This window comes from Ricinus communis, chromosome 3, assembly GCF_019578655.1.
Source record: "Ricinus communis isolate WT05 ecotype wild-type chromosome 3, ASM1957865v1, whole genome shotgun sequence".
Lineage (NCBI taxonomy): Eukaryota > Viridiplantae > Streptophyta > Magnoliopsida > Malpighiales > Euphorbiaceae > Ricinus > Ricinus communis.
The window spans coordinates 18,665,722-18,677,959 of NC_063258.1; the positions used below are offsets into that span (position 1 = coordinate 18,665,722).

Sequence of the window (12,238 nt, forward strand, 5' to 3'; positions counted from 1 at the left end):
TGCAACACGTTCAAGATAAATAGAACTACCGATACTGCCATCCAGTTGAGATTATTTCCATTTTCTTTAAGGGATAGAGCAAAGAGATGGTTGCAGTCCCTTCCACCGAACACTATCACTACTTGGAAATGTTTGGCTAAAAAATTTCTTTACAAGTACTTTCCTCTACCTAAGACTGCTAAATTGAGAAATGACATTTCTTCTTTTGTGTAGATGGACGACGAGAGCATGTACAATGCCTGGGAGAGGTACAAGGACTTGTTGAGATGCTGTCCACACCACGGTCTACCAATATGGATGCAGGTTCAGACCTCTTACAGCGGTTTGAACCTTGCTACTAGGCAAATGGTAGATGCTGCAGCAGGTGGGGCCTTGAACAACAAGACGCCGGAGCAGGGGTAAAATCTGATAGAGGAGATGGCCATGAATAACTACTAGTGGCAATCCTCTAGGAATCTGCCAGTCAAACAGGGAATGGTCAACTAGTTAGACTCCACAGCAGCCTTGGCAGCTTAAGTGGAGCTTCTGACCAAGAAATTAGACCGGCTTCAAATGCCCAGTTCAAGCAGCCCAAATAAGCTACGAGTATTGCGGTGGCCAACACTGCGATGCAAACTGTAATGCGAGAGGTATATTTGCTAGCTCCTCTACTTCATTTATTGTTTCCACTGACCATGAAAACAGGTTAATTACATGGGGAATACAACCGGGCAGCGGAACAACCCTTATAGCAGCACATATAATCCTGGGTGGAGAAATCACCCCAATTTTAGTTGGCGCAATAATAATGCCCAGGGTCCACCAGGCTTTCAGAGACTGCATCAACAACCACCACAGCTGCAGCAGCATGCTAGATTATCAGAGCTTCCTCCACCAGCCGAGAAGAACTCTAACTTGGAGGAGTTGATGATGAAGTTTGTCACGTCGATTGAGACGAGGTTCCAACAGACCGACATTGCTCTTAAAAATCAGCAAGCGTCCATTTAGAACTTGGAAAGTCGGATTGAGTAGATTTCTAAGATGTTGTCTGAGAGGCAACAAGGAGCGCTCCCCAGCACCATTGAGTCTAACCCGAGGGAGCACATGAATTCATCACTTTGCGTTCCGGTAAGTTAGTTTCAGCTCCTTCTAAGCCTTTTTTGACGATTCCACTATTGATGTGCAGGTTGAGGCAAGCAGTGAGGTTAAGGAACCTGAGAGGCAGAAGGTAAGACCAATCCTAGTCAAGGAGTATCAACCTAAGATTCTTTATCCTGCTAGACTGAAGCAAGTAGAAATGCAAGAGCAGTTTAGTAAGATTTTGGATATTTTTAGACAACTGCATATTAACTTTTCTTTTGTAGGGTGGTTTTCTCAAAATTCATAAATATGCACGTTTTACGAGGTTATTTTCTTATATGGACAAATATATCCCTTTTACGAGGTTGTTTTCTCATATTATAAAATTAACCTATTTAAGGGGTTGTTTTCTCATACTCACAAATATACCAAAATTATAGGGTTATTTTCTTCGATTGATAAATATCCCCGTATTACGGGGTTGTTTTCTCATATTAAATAATTTACCCCTTCTACGAGGCTGTTTTCTTAGACTCGCAATTACACTACTTTTATGGAATTGTTTTCTCAGATTTATAAATATACACGTTTTACGAAGTTATTCTCTTATATTGATAAATATACCACTTTTACGAGGTTGTATTTTCATATAAAATTATTAACACTATTATAGGGTTGTTGTCTCAAATTTATAAATTTACACGTTTTACGGAGTTATTTTCTTGTATTGACAAAAATACCCCTTTTACATGGTTGTTGTCTCATATTATAAAATTAACCCATTTAAGGGGTTGTTTTCTCATACTCACAAATATACAAAAACTACGGGGATATTTTCTCTTATTGATAAATATCCCCGTATTATAGGATTGTTTGCTAATATTTATAAATATTTCTCTCTTACAGGGTTGTTCTCTCATATTAAAAGATTTACCCATCTACGAGGCTGTTTTCTTAGACTCGCAATTACGCTACTTTTACGGGGTTGTTTTCTCAGGTTTATAAATATACATATTTTACGGGGTTATTTTCTTAAATTAATAAATATACCACTTTTACGGGTCGTTTTCTCAAATTAAATTATTAGCACTATTATGGTGTTTATTTCTCAAATTCATAAATATACACGTTTTACGAGGTTATTTTCTTATGTTGACAAATATACCCCTTTTACCGGGTTGTTTTCTTATAATATAAAATTAACCCATTTAAGGGGTTGTTTTCTTATACTCACAAATATACCACAATTACGGGGATATTTTCTCCGATTCATAAATATCCGCATATTACGGGGTTGTTTTCTCGAATTAAAAAATTTACCCCTTCTACGAGGCTGGTTTCTCAGACTCGCAATTACACTACGTTTTACGAGGTTATTTTCTTATATTGATAAATATACCACTTTTAAGGGGTCGTTTTCTCATATTAAATTATTAGCAATATTATAGGGTTGTTTTCTCAAATTCATAAATATACACGTTTTACAGGATTATTTTCTTATATTGATAAATGTACCCCTTTTACAGGATGTCTCCTCATAATATAAAATTAACCCATTTAAGGGGTTGTTTTCTCATAGTCACAAATATACCAAACTTATGGAGTTATTTTCTCCGATTGATAAATATCTCCGTATTACGGGGTTATTTTCTAATATTTATAAATATATCCCTCTTACGGGGTTGTTTTCTCATATTAAAAAATTTACTCCTACTACGAGGTTGTTCTCTTAGACTCGCAATTACACTACTTTTATGGGATTGTTTTCTCCGATTCATAAATATACACGTCTTACGGGGATATTTTCTTATATTGATAAATATACCACTTTTAAAGGTTTTTTTTCTCACATAAAATTATTAGCACTATTATGGGGTTGTTTTCTCAAATTCACAAATATACACGTTTTACGGAATATTTTCTTATATTAACAAATATACCCCTTATATGGGGTTGTTCTCTCATATTATAAAATTAACTCATTTAAGGAGTTTTTTTTTCTTATACTCGCAAATACGCCAAAATTATGGGGTTTTCTCCGATTGATAAATATCCCCGTATTGTAGGGTTATTTGCTAATATTTATAAATATATCTCTCTTACGGGGTTGTTTTCTCATATTAAAAATTTACCTTTCTACGAGGCTATTTTTTAGACTCGCAATTACACTACTTTTATTGGATTGTTTTCTGAAATTCATAAATATACATGTTTTACAGGGTTATATTCTTATTTTGATAAATACACCACTTTTACAGGTTCGTTTTCTCATATTAAATCATTAACACTATTATGGGGTTATTTTCTCAAATTCATAAATATACGTGTTTTACTGGATTATTTTCTTATATTGACAAATATACCTTTTTTACGGGATTGTTTTCTCATATTATAAAATTAACCCATTTAAGGTGTTGTTTTCTCTTACTCACAAATGTACCAAAATTACGGGGTTATTTTCTCCGATTTATATATATCTCCGTATTACGGGGTTGTTTTCTAATATTTATGAATATACCCCTCTTACGGGGTTGTTTTCTCAAATTCATAAATATACATATTTTACAGTATTATTTTCGTATATTGACAAATATATCCTTTTTACGGGGTTGTTTTCTCATATTATAAAATTAACCCATTTAAGGGGTATTTTCTCATACTCACAAATATACCACAATTACAGGGTTATATTCTCCGATTGATAAATATCCCTGTATTATGGGTTTATTTTCTAATATTTATAAATATACCCCTCTTACGGGGTTGTTTTCTCATATTGAAAAATGTACTCTTTCTACGAGGCTATATTCTTAGACTCGCAATTACACTACTTTTACATTGTTATTTTCTCAGATTCATAAACATACACGTTTTACAGAGTTATTTTCTTATATTGATAAATATAACAGTTTTACGGGGTCGTTTTCTCATATTAAATAATTTGCATTATTAAATATACATGTTCTACTGGATTATTTTCTTATATTGACAGATATACTCTTTTTACGGGGTTATTTTCTCATAGTATGAAATTAACCCATTTAATGTGTTGTTTTCTCATACTCACAAATATACCAAAACTACGGGGTTATTTTCTCTGATTGATAAATATCTTCATATTACGGGGTTATTTTCTTATATTGACAAATATACCCCTTTTACGGGGTTGTTTTCTCATATTATAAAATTAATCCATTCAAGGGGTTATTTTCTCATACTCACAAATATACCACAACCACAGAGTTATTTTCTCCGATTGATAAATATCCCGTACTACGAGTTATTTTCTTATATTGACAAATATACCCCTCTTACGGGGTTGTTTTCTCATATTAAAAAATTTACCCCTACTACGAGGCTGTTCTCTTAGACTCGCAATTACAATACTTTTACGGTGTTGTTTACTGAGATTCATAAATTTTTGTACAGGGTTGTTTTCTCATATTATACAATTAACCCATTTAAGGGGTTGTTTTCTCATACTCACAAATACACCAAAATTACAGGGCTTTTTTCTCTGATTGAAAATTATCGCTATATTATAGGGTTATTTTCTCAAATGCATAAATATACATGTTTTACGAGATTATTTTCTTACATTGACAAATATACCATTTTTATGGGGTTGTTTTCTCATATTATAAAATTAACCCATTAAAGTGGTTGTTTTCTTATACTCATAAATATACCAAAATTACTAGGTTATTTTCTTCGATTGATAAATATCACCGTATTATGGGGTTTTTTTTCTAATATTTATAAATATACCTCTCTTACAGGGTTGTTCACTTAGACTTGCAATTACACTACTTTTAAAGGGTTGTTTTCTCATACTCATAAATATACACGTTTTACAGGGTTGTTTTCTCATGTTATAAAATTAACACATTTAAGGAGTTGTTTTCTCACACTCACAAATATACCACAATTACGGAGATTCATAAATATCCCCTTATTACGAGGTTATTTTCTCATATTAAAAAATTTACCCCTTATACGAGGCTATTTTTTTGACTGGCAACTGCACTGCTTTGACACGGTTGTTTTCTCAGATTCTTAAATATACACGTTTTACAGAGTTATTTTCTTAAAATTGATAAATATACCACTTTTACAGGGTCGTTTTCTCATATTAAATTATTAGCACTATTATGAGGTTATTTTCTGAAATTCATAAATATACATGTTTTACGGGATTATTTTCATTTATTGACAAATATACCCCTCTTAGGGGGTTGTTTTCTTATATTATAAAATTAACCCCATTTAAGAGATGCTTTCTTATACTCACAAATATACCAAAATTACGGGATTATTTTCTCCGATTGATAAATATCCCCGTATTACGGGGTTGTTTTCTAATATTTACAAATATACCCCTCTTACGGGGTTGTTTTCTCATATTAAAAGATTTACCCCTACTACGAGCCTATCCTCTTAGACTCGCAATTGCTCTACTTTTATGGGGTTGTTTTCTCAGATTCATAAATATATAAGTTTTACAGGTTATTTTCCTATATTGATAAATATACCATTTTTACAGTGTTGTTTTCTCATATTAAATTATTAGCACTATTATGGGGTTGTTTTTTCAAATTCATAAATATACACATTTTACGGGATTATTTTCTTATATTGACAAATATACCCCTTTTACGGGGTTGTTTTCTCATATTATAAAATTAATCCATTTAAGGGGTTGTTTCTCATACTCACAAATATGCCACAATTACGGGGTTATTTCATCATATTCATAAATATCAACATATTACGGGGCTATTTTCTAATATTTATAAATATAATCCTCTTACGGAGTTGTTTTCTCATATTATAAAATTTACCCCTTCTATGAGGCCGTTTTGATGGACTCGCAATTACACTACTTTTATGGGTTTCTTTTCTCAGATTCATAAATATACATATTTTATGGGGTTATTTTCTTATATTGATAAATATACCAATTTTACGAGGTCGTTTTTTATATTGACAAATGTACCTCTCTTACGGGGTTATTTTCTCATATTATAAAATTAACCCATTTAAGGGGTTTGTCACGACTCGATATGTGGGCCCGTGACCGGCACTAGGAAATGGGTAGGCATAAGGCCACCAAATCCCGTAGTAAGCCTGACTATTCACTAACTCAAACAAAATGCAATCTGGATTCAAATCATTAGCTCTATTCTACAATTAACCTTTAGCCATCAGATACTACCTATTTAATTCGATCTGCCAGCATAATTTGGCAAGACTTGAATTTACATAAAATTACAAAATGATAAATCTGAAATTTCTACTGCAGAGATTCTAGAATTTTTTTAAGAGATCAGATATACCAATAAAATCAGTTAGTTTAATCCGAAGATGAAGGACTCGGGTTGCTAGATGAAAAGAACTGCAGAAAAGCTAACAACACAGCTTTGACGACCTTCTAGCTCTGCTCCGATGCCTCGGGAGGACTGAGTCGAACTGACGGATTATCTAATCATGGGAACAATTCAATCAGAAAAAAGTAAAACATTTGATAAATAAACCTAGGCCTAGACTTCTAGAATTAACTGTCTAAGAATTTCGACTCGGATAAATTCTACCGAAAGTTCGGCAGAACGTTCCCTAAACACGGACGTCTACCCCCTGTGTAACGGGTCCAGGACCTGTCAGAAAACACTTCAAATTTCAAACAATTTTATCTAACGGGAGTTGGGTCAGCAAGACTTCATTATTTTTCCGACTCCGCCACACATCACAAATCACGATTATTGGCAGACGGTCAGACAATTTATTATTTGGACAAACAAACCTCACATAATTTTTCTAATGCTCAACACAATAATTAATCACATAATTTTTCTCAACAAACTCTAAAATCCATGGGATAGAGAGTTACCGAGATGCTTGATCACTCGGTTGATTCGCATCTAGCTGTCGGAGTCTGATCGATGATACGAGCATGCCTATGGACTAGAAATAACGCGTTGATGATGATTCCACCACCCAATCTTCCGATCCGACCCCCGATCATCCGGAGAAATTTATGGACGATCTCGACCGTCGATTTTCAAACAGAGTCCAATCGCTGCAAAACTAATGCCATTGAAAAGCTTGAGCTTAGGGGAGTCCAGATATGCCCTCCGATCGTCGGGAGCTCAACGGCACCTGCCGAAAAAGGGGTTGTGCAATTTCGGATTTTGCAATTTCGGCAGCGTCAAGAGGTTAGTGATGGTCGGAAAAGGAAGCCTAGAAGTTGTTGATCATTTTGAGCCTAAAAATGCCGCAAATGGTCGCCGGAAACTCCATAAACGATGGCAAAAAATGGCTGCCATTTCTAGCCATTTTCCATCGCCTGTCGCCGCCGTTCACTGCCATCGTCGCCCCTAGCATGCTCGCCATTGATGGTCGCACCTCCTGACGTCGTCACCACCCTCAGCCGAGCCTCCACCACCCATCCACCATTGAAGCCAACACAGCTTCCTCTCTCTTCTTCTCTTCTTCTTCTTCTTCTTCATTCCCTTTCTTTTCTCTATCGCAAGTTGGTCCTCCAACTATTCTTCTTCACCATTTAGTCCCTTAACTTTTTTAATTATTAACAATTTCGCCTTGTAAAATTTTTGTTTAACCCTCCAACTTTTCTTTAGCTTTTCAATTAAGCCCCGAACTATTTAATTTGGGCCAAATTAAAATTATTGAAAATGGAGAATAATTTATTTACCCTTGCTTTTAAATGTGAAATTACTAAAATACCTTTACCGACACATTTAATTACAAAAATACCAACCATACAAATTTTTATTAAAATCCCGTATTAATAAAATTATATTTTTAATCCTTATTCCAAAATTTAATCCTAACACTTAATTTATTTAATTAATTTCTTAAAAATCAAACTAATTAGATGTAGAAAAATAACTCCCTTATTTTTATCTAGCATTGAAATTCTATTTTAAATCATTCCAATTAAATTAATTAAAAAAAAGTAATATTAAATAAAAACTCGTCATTTATTATTAATAATATTATTATTATTAAGAGAAGATTTTGGGTATTACACTCTCCTTCCTTTAAGAAAATTTGTCCTCGGATTTTAAAAGAAAGAGGCTCACACAAAGACCGAAATTAATAAGAGTAAGAACCTCTCATCTCCAGCTCGGCTTCTCGGGTACCTTCCTCGATAGAATAATTCAACCTCAAGACCTTGACTATCGGTAAAACTCAAGAGCAAAGTTGATGAACTTGAGAATCCACGATCATGACTGATTGCTTCTCAGAAGTCAAATCTTCACTTACTTCCATACACCGAGGTTGCAACACGAGGGAAAGATTGAAAATATACTTCCTCAACACGGATATACGAAATACCGGATTGACCTGCGAGAAAAATTTGGCGGCAAGCCCAACTTGTATACCATCTCACCAATCCCCTTAATAAATCCAAGGGTCCCACACAATAAGGGCTAACTTGCCTTTCTTACCAAGCCGCATCACTTCTTGCATATGAGACACCTTAGGGAAACATAATATTTTCTAATACAAATCTCCACGTGCTCCCACTTCGGGTTTGCATAACTCCTCTACTTTTTAAAAGTTGTCTTCAACCGCTCGCGAGCAAAAAGGAATCTTCTCTGAAATGAAATGATCTGGACCAATTCCTTTATAGTCCAGCATGGAGCCTACTGCGCCATAGATTCATTCTCACAGCAACTAAGCTTGTCATCTAGAGAATCCCAAGCTAACACAATATACTTTGAAAGATTTACTTATTTATTTACTTTATAATCATTACTGATAAAAATTATTACTATCTTAAAAAACACCTATATAAAATCGTAAAATCTCTAGTCATTTTCTTTATATAAAATTCTACAATATTGCCCACCGGTTGATAAATATCCCCATATTAGGGGGTTGTTTTCTTATATTTATAAATATATTCCACTTACAGGGTTTTTCTCATATTAAAAGATTTACCCCTATTATAAGGTTGTTCTCTTAGACTCGCAATTACACTACTTTTACAGGGTTGTTTTCTCAGATTCATAAATATACAAGTTTTATGGGGCTATTTTCTTATATTGATAAATATACAATATACCACTTTTACTGCGTCATTTTTTTATATTAAATTATTAGCACTATTATGGCGTTATTTTCTCAAATTCATAAATATACAAGTTTTACGGGGTTATCTTCTTAAATTGACAAATATACCCCTTTTACGGGGTTGTTTTCTCATATTATAAAATTAATCCATTTAAGGGGTTGTTTTCTCATACTCACAAATATACCACAATTACGGGGTTATTTCATCATATTCATAAATATTACTGTATTACGGGGCTGTTTTCTAATATTTATAAATATACCTCTCTTACGGGGTTGTTGTCTCATATTAAAAATTTATCTCTTCTACGAGGCTGTTTTATGAGACTCGCAATTACACTACTTCTACGGGTTTGGTTTCTCAAATCATAAATATACATGTTTTATGAGGTTATTTTCTTATATTGATAAATATACCACTTTCACAAGGTCGTTTTGTCATATTAAATTATTAGCACTATTTTGGGTTGTTTTCTCTAATTCATAGATATACATGTTTTACAGGGTTATTTTCTTGTATTGATAAATATACCCCTTTTACGGGGTTATTTTCTCATATTATAAAATTAATCCATATAAGGGGTTGTTTTCTCTTACTCACAAATATACCATAATTACGGGGTTATTTCCTCAGATTCATAAATATCACCGAATTACAGGGTTGTTTTCTAATATTTATAAATATACTCCTCTTACGAGGTTGTTGTCTCATATTAAAAAATTTGCTCGTTCTACGATGCTGTTTTCTTTGACTCGCAATTACACTACTTTTACGTGGTTGTTTTCTTAGATTCATAAATATACATGTTTTACGGGGTTATTTTCTCCAATTGATAAATATCCCATGTTACGGGGTTGTTTTCTAATACTCATAAATATACTTCTATTACGGGTTGTTTTCTCATATTAAAAAATTTACCCCTTCTACGATGCTGTTTTCTTCGACTCGCAATTACACTACTTTTACGGGGTTGTTTTCTTAGATTCATAAATATATATGTTTTATGGGGTTATTTTCTTATATTGACAAATATACCCCTTTTACGAAGTTGTTTTCTCATATTATAAAATTATCCCATTTAAGGGTTTGTTTTCTTATACTCACAAATATACCACAATTACAGAGTTATTTTCTCCGATTGATAAATATCCAAATGTTACGGGGTTGGTTTCTAATATTTAAAAATATACCCCTCTTACGGGCTTGTTTTCTCATATTAAAAAATTTACCCTTTCTACGACGCTGTTTTCTTAGACTCGCAATTACATTACTTTTACGGGGTTGTTTTCTCCGATTTATAAATATACATGTTTTACGGGATTATTTTCTTATATTGATAAATATAGCACTTTTATGGGGTCGTTTTCTCATATTAAATTAGTAGCAATATTATAGGGTTGTTTTCTCAAATTCATAAATAAACACGTTTTACAGGTTTATTTTCTCATATTGACAAATATACCCCTTTTACGGGGTTGTTTTCTTATTAAAAGATTTACTCTTTCTCCAAGGCTGTTTTCTAATACTCGCAATTACACTACTTTTACGCAGTTATTTTCTCATATTCATAAATATACACGTCTTATGGTGTTATTTTCTTATATTAATAAATATACCACTTTTACGGAATCGTTTTCTCATATTAAATTATTACCACTATTTGGGAGTTGTTTTCTCAAATTCATAAATATGCACGTTTTACGAGGTTATTTTCTTATATCGACAAATATACCCCTTTTAGGGTTTATTTTCTCATATTATAAAATTAATCCATTTAAGAGATTATTTTCTCATACTCACAAATATACCACAATTACGGGGTTATTTCATCATGTTCATAAACATCATGTATTACAGGGCTGTTTTCTAATATTTATAAATATACCACTCTTATGGGTTATTTTCCCACATTAAAATATTTATCTCTTCTATGAGGTTGTTTTCTGAGACTCGTAATTATATTACTTTTACGGGGTTGTTTTCTCATATTCATAAATATACACGTTTTACGAAGTTATTCCTTATATTGATAAATATACTACTTTTACGGGGGTCCTTTTCTCATATTATATTATTAGCATTATTATGGGGTTGTTTTCTCAAATTCATTAATATATATGTTCTACGGGGTTCTTTTCTTATATTGATAAATATACCCCATTTACGGGGTTGTTTTCTCATACTATAAAATTAACCAATTTAAGGGGTTGTTTTCTCATGCTCACAAATATAACACAATTACGGGGTTATTTCATCAGATTCATGAACATTACCGTATTACGAGGCTGTTTTCTAATATTTATAAATATACCCCTCTTACGGGGTTATTTTCTAATATTAAAAAACTCACTCCTTCTACGATGTTGTTTTCTTGGACTCGTAATTACATTACTTTTATGGGGTTGTTTTCTCAGATTCATAAATATACACGTTTTACATGGTTATTTTCTTATATTGATAAATATACCACTTTTACGGGGTCATTTTCACATATTAAATTATTAGCACTATTATGGGGTTGTTTTCTCAAAATCATTAATATACACGTTTTACGAGGTTATTTTTTAAATCGACAAATATATCCGTTTTACGGGGTTGATTTCTGATATTATAAAATTAACCCATTTAAGGGGTTGTTTTCTCATACTCACAAATATACCATAATTACGGGGTTATTTTCTTCGATTAATAAATATTTCTGTATTACGGGGTTGTATGCTATTATTTATAAATATACCCCTCTTACGGGATTATTTTGTCATATTAAAAATTTACTCCTAATACAAGGTTGTTCCAATAGACTCACAATTATACTACATTTACGAGGTTGTTTTCTCAGATTTATAAATATACATGTTTTACGGGGTTTTTTTTTCTTATATTGATAAATATACCACTTTTACAGTGTTGTTTTCTCATATTAAATTGTTAGCACTACTATGCTGTCATTTGTTCAAAATAATAAATATACACATTTTACGGGGTTATTTTCTTATATTGACAAATATACCCCTTTTATGGGGTTATTTTCTCATATATAAAATTAATCCTTTTAACGGGTTGTTTTCTCATACTCACAAA

The 12,238-nt window shown here is 32.7% G+C and overlaps 1 non-coding gene across 1 annotated transcript; it reads right to left on the reverse strand.

The window, feature by feature from the left end:
* Positions 1–180: 180 nt before the first annotated feature.
* LOC112534529 lies at positions 181–287 on the reverse strand. The gene has a single exon (XR_003078824.2). It is a non-coding gene; the product is annotated as a small nucleolar RNA R71 (small nucleolar RNA).
* Positions 288–12,238: the final 11,951 nt, after the last annotated feature.